Raw genomic sequence first — 11,159 nt, 5'->3', positions numbered from 1 at the left:
TCATTTTTGGTCACCTCATCTCATCTCCTACAAAAAACAAAATGTTGCATGTACCCCAAGATGGTATTATTAAAAACGACAGCTTATTCCGCAAAAAATAAGCCCTCATACCACTTAATCGATGGAAAAATAAAAAAGTTATGGCTCTCAGAATATGGCGAAACAAAATAAATGTTATTTTTTTATATTTAGGTTTTTACTTGTAAAAGTAGTAAAATATAGAAAAAACTATATATATTTGGTATCGCCGTAATCGTATCGACCCACAGAATAAGGTTAACATGTTGTTTTAATTGCACAGTGAATTCCGTAAAAATGAAGCGCAAAAAACAATGGAGGAATCGCTGTTTTCTACCCACAAATAATTTTTTCCCCATTTCCTAGTACATTATATGGCACAATAAATGGTGCTACGAAAAGCTACAACTCGTCGCGCAAAAATCAAGCCCTCATAGGACTATATCGATGGAAAAATAATAAAGTTATGGCTTTTGGAAGGTGGGGGGGAAAAAACGAAAATGAAAATCTGAAAAATGGCTGCGGAGGGAAGGGGTTAAAATATCGCGCATGCGTGCTACACTACCCTTCCCTGCTTCGTTCGTCCCTGAAACAATTAACTGCGCATGCGCCGCTGTCGTACACACACCCTTTCTGCGTCATACTGCACATAATAACGGCTTTCCAGTGAAGAGAGAAGACGCTGTACTTTGGTTCCTATCAGGATACAATATCAACAACACTCTTTTCGGTATGTAAATGGACAGATTAATGATAACGGCAGCTTTGGTGTCTCAATGCGCAAGCGTGGGATTTCGTGTGTGGTGGAGGGAGAGAAGCTGTCAATCAAAAAGAAGGAGGCGGTGTCAACTCAGAAACGCTGGGGGAATGAAAATATAACCCTTTTCGAAATAAGATTTTACTCTTTTCTGCTGATTTGCATACGGCGCAGGAACAATGAAAAACGGAATGCTAAAGGTACAGATCCCACTTAGAAGATATTTATAGGTTACATAACAATAATTTTTCACCCACTTTCACCAGGTTTGATAGTTAAAATGCTGGTGACAGGTTCCTTTTAATGCACATGAGCACTCTCCCTCTGTAGCATTTGTGGCTTGTCTGTATCCTGTTGGGAACTGGTGTCTACCTGCCCATTTAGTAAGTATGGCTTGTTTTTGTGTTTTTTTTTTATCTGAACATCGGGCTCTGCATAGAAAACTTCAGGCTAACAAGGTATAATGAAGGGAAACAGAGTCTTTAAAATGAAGCAGCAAAATCATGCTCATATGGAACCACAGTATCACCAGCACCAGTATAAGCATCAGGAATCTGAAATTCCTTCACCCACCAAAGGACAGCAATCCTCAAGCCTTAATTATAATGTCACTATGGATTTGAAGAATTTCCGGAAACCAAGTGAAAAGACTTTCACTCAGATTAGTCGTCTCTTTGTGGGCAATTTACCCCCCGATATTACAGAAGATAAGATACGAAAAATCTTTGAGAAATATGCAAAGGCCGGAGAGATCTTCATACACAAAGACAAAGGCTTTGGTTTGATCAGACTGGAAACACGGACCCTGGCAGGGATAGCTAAGGCAGAGCTTGATAATCTTCCTCTCCGTGTAAAGCAGTTGCATGTTTGTTTGCCTTCCACAGCGCTTCATTGTCTGTGTGGAATCTTCCTCAGTTTGTTTCTAATGAGCTTTCAGAAGATGCCTTCTCAATGTTTGGGCATATGGAAAGAGCTATAGTTATTGTGGATTATCGTGGAAGACCGTCAGGCAACGGAATTCTTGAGTTTGCATCTAAACCGGCAGCCTGGAAGGCTTCTGATCGCTGCGCTGTTGGGTTTTATCATCTTACTGCCTCCCCATCCTATAACTGTGGAACCTATGGACCTAGGAAGAAGGATTACCAGAGAAACATATTGCTAAAAATCAGGCCTACCACAAGGAAAGGGAGCAGCTTCCTCGCTTTGCTCAGCCTGGAAGTTTTGAATATGAATATGCAATGCGCTGGAAAGCTATGTTCTGTTCTGTTATGCAGTCAGGAACGAGCATGTGCAGTCCATGCTGTTCTCTCGCTTGTCCGCATGCGTGTTCCTGCCTGTATAACAGAATAGCCCATACACGGCACGTCACTAGTGACATGCCGTCTACCACGCAGAAACTTTTAACAGTTTGTCCACATGATAGGTGTACGACTGGTAAACAGTGCGGGCAATGAGAGTGACGTGACCAGTCATGTGCCCCATGGCAGCATCGGGACCAATTTTGAAACAGTACATGCTGTTAAGGATCTGCCAGGCACAGCTTCTGTATCTACGCCCATAGGTAATCAGTCTGCACCTGCTTCTATGTCTGTGAGACTGACTCCATCTTCCACCACTCAGGATGGCAGGCTTAGGAGTGGGAGAGCCTATGGCAGCCTGGCCAGACGGAGCTAGCTCCCGCCCTCTGTCTATTTATACCTGCCTTTCCTGTTCCTCCTTGCTTGTGATACTTCTCGTTTGGTTTCCTGGCCCTGCTGCAGCTTCTTGAACTATTTGACCCTGCTTCATATTGACCCTGGCTTACTGACTACTCTCCTGCTCTGCGTTTGGTACCTCGTACACTCCTGGTTTGACTCGGCTTGTTCACTACTCTCCTGCTCTGCGTTTGGTACCTCGTACACTCCTGGTTTGACTCGGCTCGTTCACCACTCTTGTTGCTCACGGTGTTTCCATGGGCAACTGCCCCTTTTCCCTTGCTTCTGTGTACCCTTGTCTGTTTGTCTGTCGTGCACTTATTGAGCGTAGGGACCGTCGCCCAGTTGTACCCCATCGCCTAGGGCAGGTCGTTGCAAGTAGGCAGGGACTGAGTGGCGGGTAGATTAGGGCTCACTTGTCTGTTTCCTTACCCCCTTCATTACACATGCATTACAAATGTAATCACATTCCGAGGTTAAAAGCACTGACACATAAAAGTGTTAACTCGGAAAACCCCTTTAATGAGACACCAGGAAGAATTGTGCATATTGGAAGAACTACATAACCAAGATGTACAGAAACGGAAGCAACTGGAACTGAGAAACGAGGTAGAACGCAGGAGGCGTGAAGAAGAGACACGCCGACAGCAGGAGGAAACGCTCAGGCGTCAGCAAGAGAGCTTCAAAAATGCCTATCTTAAGTTAATGGACTTAGAAGACAGAGCTAGACTAAATAATATTCGTATCAGAAGAATCCCAGAATCAGTCGTAGATGAGGACTTGCTTCGGTACATTTGGGACTTTCTATCTATACTTTTACCAGATACCACAGATATAGACTTAATGATTGACAGAGCTCAGAGGTTAAGGGAACCCAAAATTATGCAGGTCTCAAGTCCAAGAGATGTAATCATTAGAATAAATTTTTTCCATTTAAAGGAAGAAATCCTAAGATCAGTGCGGAAAAAAGATAGAACTTCCAGCGAAATATAAGGCCTTCATTTTTCTTCAAGATCTATCCCCTGCCATTGTCGCTAAGAGAAGAGACTTTCAGGAATTCACATTTATTTTCACCTTGAAGAACATTCGATACAGATGGTGATATCCATTTAAAGAGTCTCTGTCACCACATTATAAGTACCCTATCTCCTACATAAGGAGATCCGCATTATAATGTAGGTGACAGCAGTGTTTTTTATTTAGAAAAATGATCTATTTTTACCACATTATTAGCGATTTTAGCTTTATTCTAATTCGTTTCTTAAAGCCCAACTGGGCGTGTTTTTACTTTTGACCAAGTGGGTGTTGTGGAGAGAAGTGCATGACACTGACCAATCAGTGATCAATCAGCATCATGCACTTCTTTCCATTCATTTACTCAGCGCATAGTGATACTGCGTTGTTCACTATGTGCTGACACATTAACGTTACTGAAGATGTCTATTCACAATCCCGACACTTCGGTAACGTTTGTGTGGGATTTACAGTAGAGCAAGCGTAATCTCGCTGTAACCTGTCATTTACAGCGTGATCTTGCGAGATTACGCTTGCTCTGCTATAAGTCCCACACAAACGTTACGGAAGTGTCGGGATTGTGAATAGACATTCCGTCCTGGCTGGAAGGAATGTCTATTCACTGTCAAGACACTTCAGTAAAGTTAATGTGTCAGTATAAGATTGCACATAGTGAACAACACAGTGTCACTATGCGCTGAGTAAATGAATGGAGAGAAGTGCATGATGCTGATTGGTGACCGTCATACACTCCTCTTTACAATGCCCACTTGGACTAAAGTAAAAACACGCCCAGTTGGGCATTTAGAAACTAATTAGCATAAAGCTAAAATCTCTAATAACGTGGTAAAAATAGATTGTTTTTCTAAATAAAAAACACTGCTGTCCCCTACATTACAGCGCCCATGTCCTTATGTAGGAGATAGGGCACTTATAATGTGGTGACAGAGCCTCTTTAAGATTTTCCTCTCTAAAGAACAAAAGGCCTATACCTGTCGAATAACCACTGAGATAAGGAAATTATTTATATACTGGGGATGGATAGTAACTGGCAAAGAGGACAGTTCAACTACCTCGAATCTATTAACAAAAGTGCCCATTGTATCGTAAAAAACTTAAACCTATGGTTATAGAATCGGCCTTAAGCTTAATTCCTACATGTAATTGATGTAATGCTATGTCAAGATGCAATAGCTACCACTGATGCATTTCTGAATGAATACTTCTACATAGTATGTGGTATCTAGTATACCTGTCCTCTGTCCTCCTTCCTCTGTCCAGGTTATATCCAGCAAGCTCAGATTTCTGTCAGAATTTCGGTTCTGATGTATTTCTTGCATATTACGCCTGAAGTATTGAGGGTGATCTCCCGAACACTATCTTGGGCGTATCTATTCCTAACTCGAATTTTCTGTCACAATTTTATTTTGTGTCTGTTCCATTTCCTTATTATTTATTTATTTTTCACAGTTTTTTTCTCTTTTTCTTTGGATGGCATCTTTGTTTCAGTAAAAAAGTAAGTTTACCTAGGCAGATATATTGGGAAACTGAATGGATTGAATAATGAGTCTAGATATATATTCTTTGAATGTAAAGGGTCTAAACTCTCCACAGAAACGTTTTTTAGCCTGGAGAGACATCAATAAATCAAAATGTGAGGTAGCCTTCCTTCAGGAAACACATTTACTGGATGGAGATGTCAGGAGATTCGGCAACGGCCAGTTCCCCCATATCTACCATGCAACCTCTAATGAAAAGAAATTGGGGGTGTTAATTGCTCTTGGGGTATCTCTGAATCTCCAGATAGAAAAGGTGGAATTGGACCAACTTGGGCGATATATCATATTGCAATGTATGCTTCGGGGTCAGCATTTTACTCTAGTGAACATATATGCGCCAAATAAGCTTGTCCGGTTTTAGCCTCCGAGCAGATTCTAGGAAAACCAGATTCTTGTGGTCGGTAAGGACTGTTACCTGGTGCCTAGCCCCCTCCAGGAAGTGGCGCCACTCTTCAAATGCCCATTTAATGGCTAAGAGTTTGCGGTTGCCAATATCATAGTTACTCTCAGTGGGCGAAAACTTCCTGGAGAAGTAGGCACAGGGACGGAGATGGGTGAGGGACCTGGTACCCTGGGACAAGACAGCCCCCACTCCCACCTCGGACGCGTCAACCTCCACGATAAATGGCTCCATTTGGTTGGGCTGAACCAACACCGGGGCCGAGATAAAGCACTTCTTAAGGACCTCAAAAGCCTGGATAGCCTCAGGAGGCCAGCGGAGGAGATCAGCACCCTTGCGAGTGAGGTCCGTAAGAGGCTTAGCGATGACCGAGAAGTTAGCAATAAATCTCCTGTAATAATTAGCGAACCCCAAGAAGCACTGTAACGCCTTCAGGGAGGCAGGTTGGACCCATTCCGCCACAGCCTGGACCTTGGCGGGGTCCATGCGGAATTCATGAGGAGTGAGGATTTGACCCAAAAATGGTATCTCCTGTACCCCAAACACACATTTTTCGGTCTTCGCAAACAGTTTGTTTTCCCGAAGGACCTGGAGCACCTTCCTGACATGCTCAATGCCAAATCTCCAGGACCGGATGGCTATATAAATGAATATTATAAAGAATTTGCCTCAATCCTGTCACTGCATCTCAACAATCTCTTCAATTATTTTTGTCGAGAGGCTATCCCTCCAAAAGAAATGCTGGAAGCCAGAATTGTCACGATTAAGAAAGAGGGAAAGGACCCGCTGTTTCCGGAGAATTATCGTCCAATCTCCCTGCTGAATGGGGGCCTTAAAATGTTTGTGTCAGTCTTAGCAAGGATACTTTCTACAGTAATAGATAGTCTGACAGACTCAGAATCAAACTAGAGATGCCACTAGAAGTGTGATTGATTTGTTCCAGCTAGTGGGTGTCTCGGGAGACCCCAGTGTCTTCTTGTCTCTAGATGCTGAAAAAGCTTTTGACAGGGTACACTGGGGCTTTCTAGAGTCGACCCTGCATAATCGAATACGTTTCTTCAGGCTGTCTTGTCCTTGTATAATGGCCCTACTGCAATGGCTTATATCGTATTATATATAGTTGAACAATTCCCAGGGTGGAAGTTTATGTAATTGCTAGGTGTTCGATTCCCCAATTCTGCTGGAGACTGTCGAGAGTGAGCGTGCAAATAAATTGCGCAACCCCAAACCCGTCACAACTCTGATCAATAAAGTCTGAGGCTACTCTATGGTGTTCACCAGAGCCCACTGCAAGGCAGGTTGGGTTTTGCTGCAGGTTGTGTTAACAGACTTCAGTGTTGGATAAGAGGTACAATGCAGGCAATACCAGAGCACATAACAATACAGCCCGTGGATAAACAGAAAGTCAAATCAATAAGCAAGTGGATGTCAGGAATAGCAGAGGTCAGAACCAGCCAGGAGCAGAAAGTCCAAATCAGCAAACAAGGGGTAATCCAGAGACAAGTCGAGGTCCGATTCCAATAAGTCCAAGAAGTCAAAAGGTACAGGGTATAGACAGTAGCTTGATCAAAACACATGCAGACAGGAAAAATCACAAGCAAAGAAAAAGAGGAGGAAGCCAGGTATAAATACTCCAACCTCATACATGACAGGAAGAAAGACAGAGAAGTAGGATCGGCTCAACAAGTAAAACCAGAACCTCCCAGAAGCTAGACGAGTAGTCATGGTGATCTTAAAGGAACAGATATTTCCTAACAAACCCTGTCTGATCCCTTTAACATATCTAACGGTACTAGTTAAGGATGCCCCCTTTCTCCCTTAGTTTTTAATCTAATGATAGAACCTCTGGCTCAGGCAATTAGATCAAGCAAGGATATGTTGGGAAACCCCTAACTATTTACTATAGTTGACAATCATTAAGAATTCATTGATACAAATTTTCTGGACCACTGCAGGGTTCATTTTAAATGTCTTATAATCATATCTTCAGTGGAGGCTAGGTTATCTAACTTCAATAAAAACTGAGCATATTTATTCTAGACATAATTTTTTTAGTGTGCCAATTTAGGGGATCTTGGTACAACACTATTTCCATCTAATATTGTTTTTTTTAAATTGTTTCAATAACATATTTATTATTTTTTCTATTTTGGTAATACACACTACTTTTCCCACTTCCCTTCCCTATACTTATATATCAATAATTGGTGGTGTACACCTAGTGTGAATCTAATTGCTCTAACATTATATATAAAATTGTACTAGGGTAATACCTATTAAAATATAATATGTTGGGAAACAAATGTGGTGCTGAAAACTTCCACATTGGACTATACGTGGATGATATAGTGATCTCACGCGTAGACCGTATAAGATCTTTGCGTAGTCTTAGGAAAATTATTTATATATATTTTGTTGTGTCATATTACAGACTTAATGAAAGTAAATGCCAGATTTTCTTAATTATCTCAACGACCGAAATAAACTATTCTTTGAAATCTGAATTTTCTTTTATATGGGATCCAGGTGGTTTCCCTCATTTGGGTATACAAATATTACATTCTTAGGAACTGATGGTGAAGTACAACAGTACCAACTTAATTGTTCAAACTGAACTTAAAAAAAAATAGATTATTATTATTATTAGTAGTAGTAGTAGTAGTAGTATTATTATAGTTTATTCTCCTGGATTGCCAGAATAAACTTAGTAAAAATGAAAATACTTCCTCTAATTCTCTATACCTTTAGATGCATTCCGTTACAATTCTCAAATGTGGTATTGAATGAGCTATAAAAATTATTATTGAAATTTATCTGGGTTAGGAAGAAAGCAAGAATAAGGAACTTTATATGTACCATTTCAAAGAGGAGGTATGGGTGGTCCTGATATAAGACTATATTACTGGGCGGCTGTAGCAGAATCGGCAAAGGCCTTCTGGAACTCGGTAAACCAAAAAAAAATGGGTTTATTTGTAGTGTCTGTTTTGTGGTTTTAAAACACTAAAGGGATTACTCATGTGCCATCTTTTGAACCTGATAAAAATAAGCCTCTATTAGATTCTACAAAAGCGACATTGTTTGCTTGGAACAAATATGTTTCAAGGAACAATGGTATCACATTGGTACTTGCAGACTTTAAGTTAGATAACTGTAAATTTTTGATATCGGATCTAGATATTACGGAATGGCAACTACTAGGAATAAGAAGTCTTGAAAACCTGACTACAGGTGCAAAGGTAATACCTTCCCCCCTTTTATCTTTAAAATACAATCTCTCAGATATAATTTTTCTTACTTATATTCGACTGAATGAATATCTCAGAATAAATGTAATTCCTCAAATATGTAATATGCCTTCAAGACTAAACTATTTCAGCTACTGTCATTTTTACATGATGTAAAAAAGGTAAAGGGAGGGATTGCAATTCTGTACTCCAAATTACTAAGTATTGAACAACAGTCAAAAATGAGGCATATGATGGCTTTGCAGCGAGATATTGAGAAATCATTCTCACCCCTAGCTTGGAGTCAAGCAATGCGATGGTCAGCTAACAATTTCCATTGAATTAACCATTTAGAATTATTACGGAAACTGCAAGATGGTATCTCTCTCCATCGAGAATAGCTAGAGTGTTTGTAAATTACTCGTATTTATGTTAGAGGGACTGCCATAGAAGAGGCAGCTTAGTCCATATATGGTGGAAATGCCCTAAAATCTTTGAATATTGGCGTCAGGTATTTGATTTAATATCATGAATTTCTAAGACTACTGTTGAGCCAACACCAGAACTGGCACCGCTTCTTTCATTTGAAGCAGTCCCAGCTAGATGTAGATGGGTGGTTAGCAGGATATGTATAGTTGCTAGAGTGGAGTTAGTGTCTAAATGGAAATTAAAGATCTTCCACAATTAAATGGACTGAGGAAAAGAGTGAATCAATACTATCTATATGAGAAGTGCATGCAGGAGAATGGGGCTATCCAAGTAAAGTCGTTGCTAGAGAGATGGTCTTGTTGGTCATCCGATCTATAGATCTAGTCTCAAATCCATGATGATATCTGAGAAATCTTTCCATCTGCCGTCTAAAGATATGAATAAGGCACCCGACTTTTTTTTTTCCTCTCTTCTTTCCTCTTTTTCTATTGTCTATGTTCTTGTTGTTTTATGTGATACAGGGAGCAGGGAAGGGTTGGATGAGGACATTCTTATGTCCGCTTAAAATATATATGTATTTTTAGGAACGATATATATAATGTGAAAATTGTAAACTGAATTTATAACATAATAAATCATGATTAAAAATATAAAATTGCCTACCCTCATTCAAGGGAAGCTGACACGAGGATGGCGCATATGGCTATGCCTGTGTCAATGGGAATGAACAACCATTCATCACTGGGTAACAGCAATGTCGCTGCAGGAGCTGCTGCATCAACAGAGCCCAGTTCCATGATGCCAGAAGCAGCTGCAATTGGAATGACTCCACCGACAGCTGACCGCTTTGGCCAGCCCTTCAATATTGAAGCTCATGGTGCAAGTAATCGAAAAGCTTTCCAGCGTGGCACACGAGGAGCTGTCTTTGGCCCTAATAAACGTCGTAGATATTGCCCAAGATTAGTGTGACTGGATCTGTATTGGTAGTGTTCATGTTGTAGGGCATTCCCTGGTACAAATGGAAGCAGTCCTATGTTTTTAGGCAAATTTTGTTGAGGGTTTAAGGCTCGGGAGGGAATGCTGCTTAAAAATTGATTATCTTGTAAAGTGAACTTTCAAATAATTACACTGCTAACCATCTTTTCAAGCAGAAAAGGAGTGAACACTTTTGGACAATTTGAAGCTGTAAAGTGCCTCCCATTCCTGCCTCTTCAGTCCACCATACAATTGTAGTTACTTTCCATGAAAAGCAATCACACAGCTGCCCTGGGCTTCAGTGGCAAAGCTCATTTTTATGTGAATTTTTTTTCTCTTTTTCTGGACCATACAGTATGTAGTGTTTTTTTGTATTTTTTATTTCACCATCATGTTGTCCTTGCCCACTTGGATAAATGTAACAGATAAGAGCAGTGGCGGATTAAGTAGACGATGGGCCCTGGGCTGTTACCCAAACTTGGGCTTCCCTTGCGCACCGCCGCCCTGCCGAGCACATGACGACGTCTCCCGGCCATGACTGATTTCTGCAGAATTTGCCACTCAGATGTGTTCGACTCTTCACTTTTCCAACATTTCCACACCTATAAATGAGAATATATCATGGTGCCACATACTGTACCCCTAAATATAATAGCACTAAACACTGCGCGCCTGAATATAATAATACCACACGCTGTAAAACACCACATACACACAGCCCCCTGTACATAGTGCCACACACAGCCCCCTGTACATAGTGCCACACACAGCCCCTGTAGATATTACACCCCCCCCCCCCATAGCTAGCGCCACATACAGCCCCTGTACATAGTGCCACACACAGCCCCCTGTACATAGTGCCACACACAGCCCCCTGTACATATTACACCCCCCATAGATAGTGCCACACACAGCCTCCCGTACATCGTGCCACACACATCCCCCTGTACATAGTGCCACACACAGCCCCCTGTACATAGTGCCACACACAGCCCCCTGTACATAGTGCCACACACAGCCCCTGTGGCTATTACACATCCCCCCATAGAGAGCGTTACACACAGCCCCCTATAGATACAAATGAATATC

General features: G+C 41.3%; 1 pseudogene; it reads left to right on the top strand.

The window, feature by feature from the left end:
- The first annotated feature begins 1,238 nt into the window (after positions 1-1,238).
- LOC142662604 (non-POU domain-containing octamer-binding protein pseudogene) lies at positions 1,239-10,064 on the top strand (annotated as a pseudogene).
- Positions 10,065-11,159: the final 1,095 nt, after the last annotated feature.

This window comes from Rhinoderma darwinii, chromosome 10, assembly GCF_050947455.1.
Source record: "Rhinoderma darwinii isolate aRhiDar2 chromosome 10, aRhiDar2.hap1, whole genome shotgun sequence".
Lineage (NCBI taxonomy): Eukaryota > Metazoa > Chordata > Amphibia > Anura > Rhinodermatidae > Rhinoderma > Rhinoderma darwinii.
The sequence above is the reverse complement of the archived record's forward strand: the minus strand, read 5'-3'. Positions and strand labels throughout refer to the sequence as shown.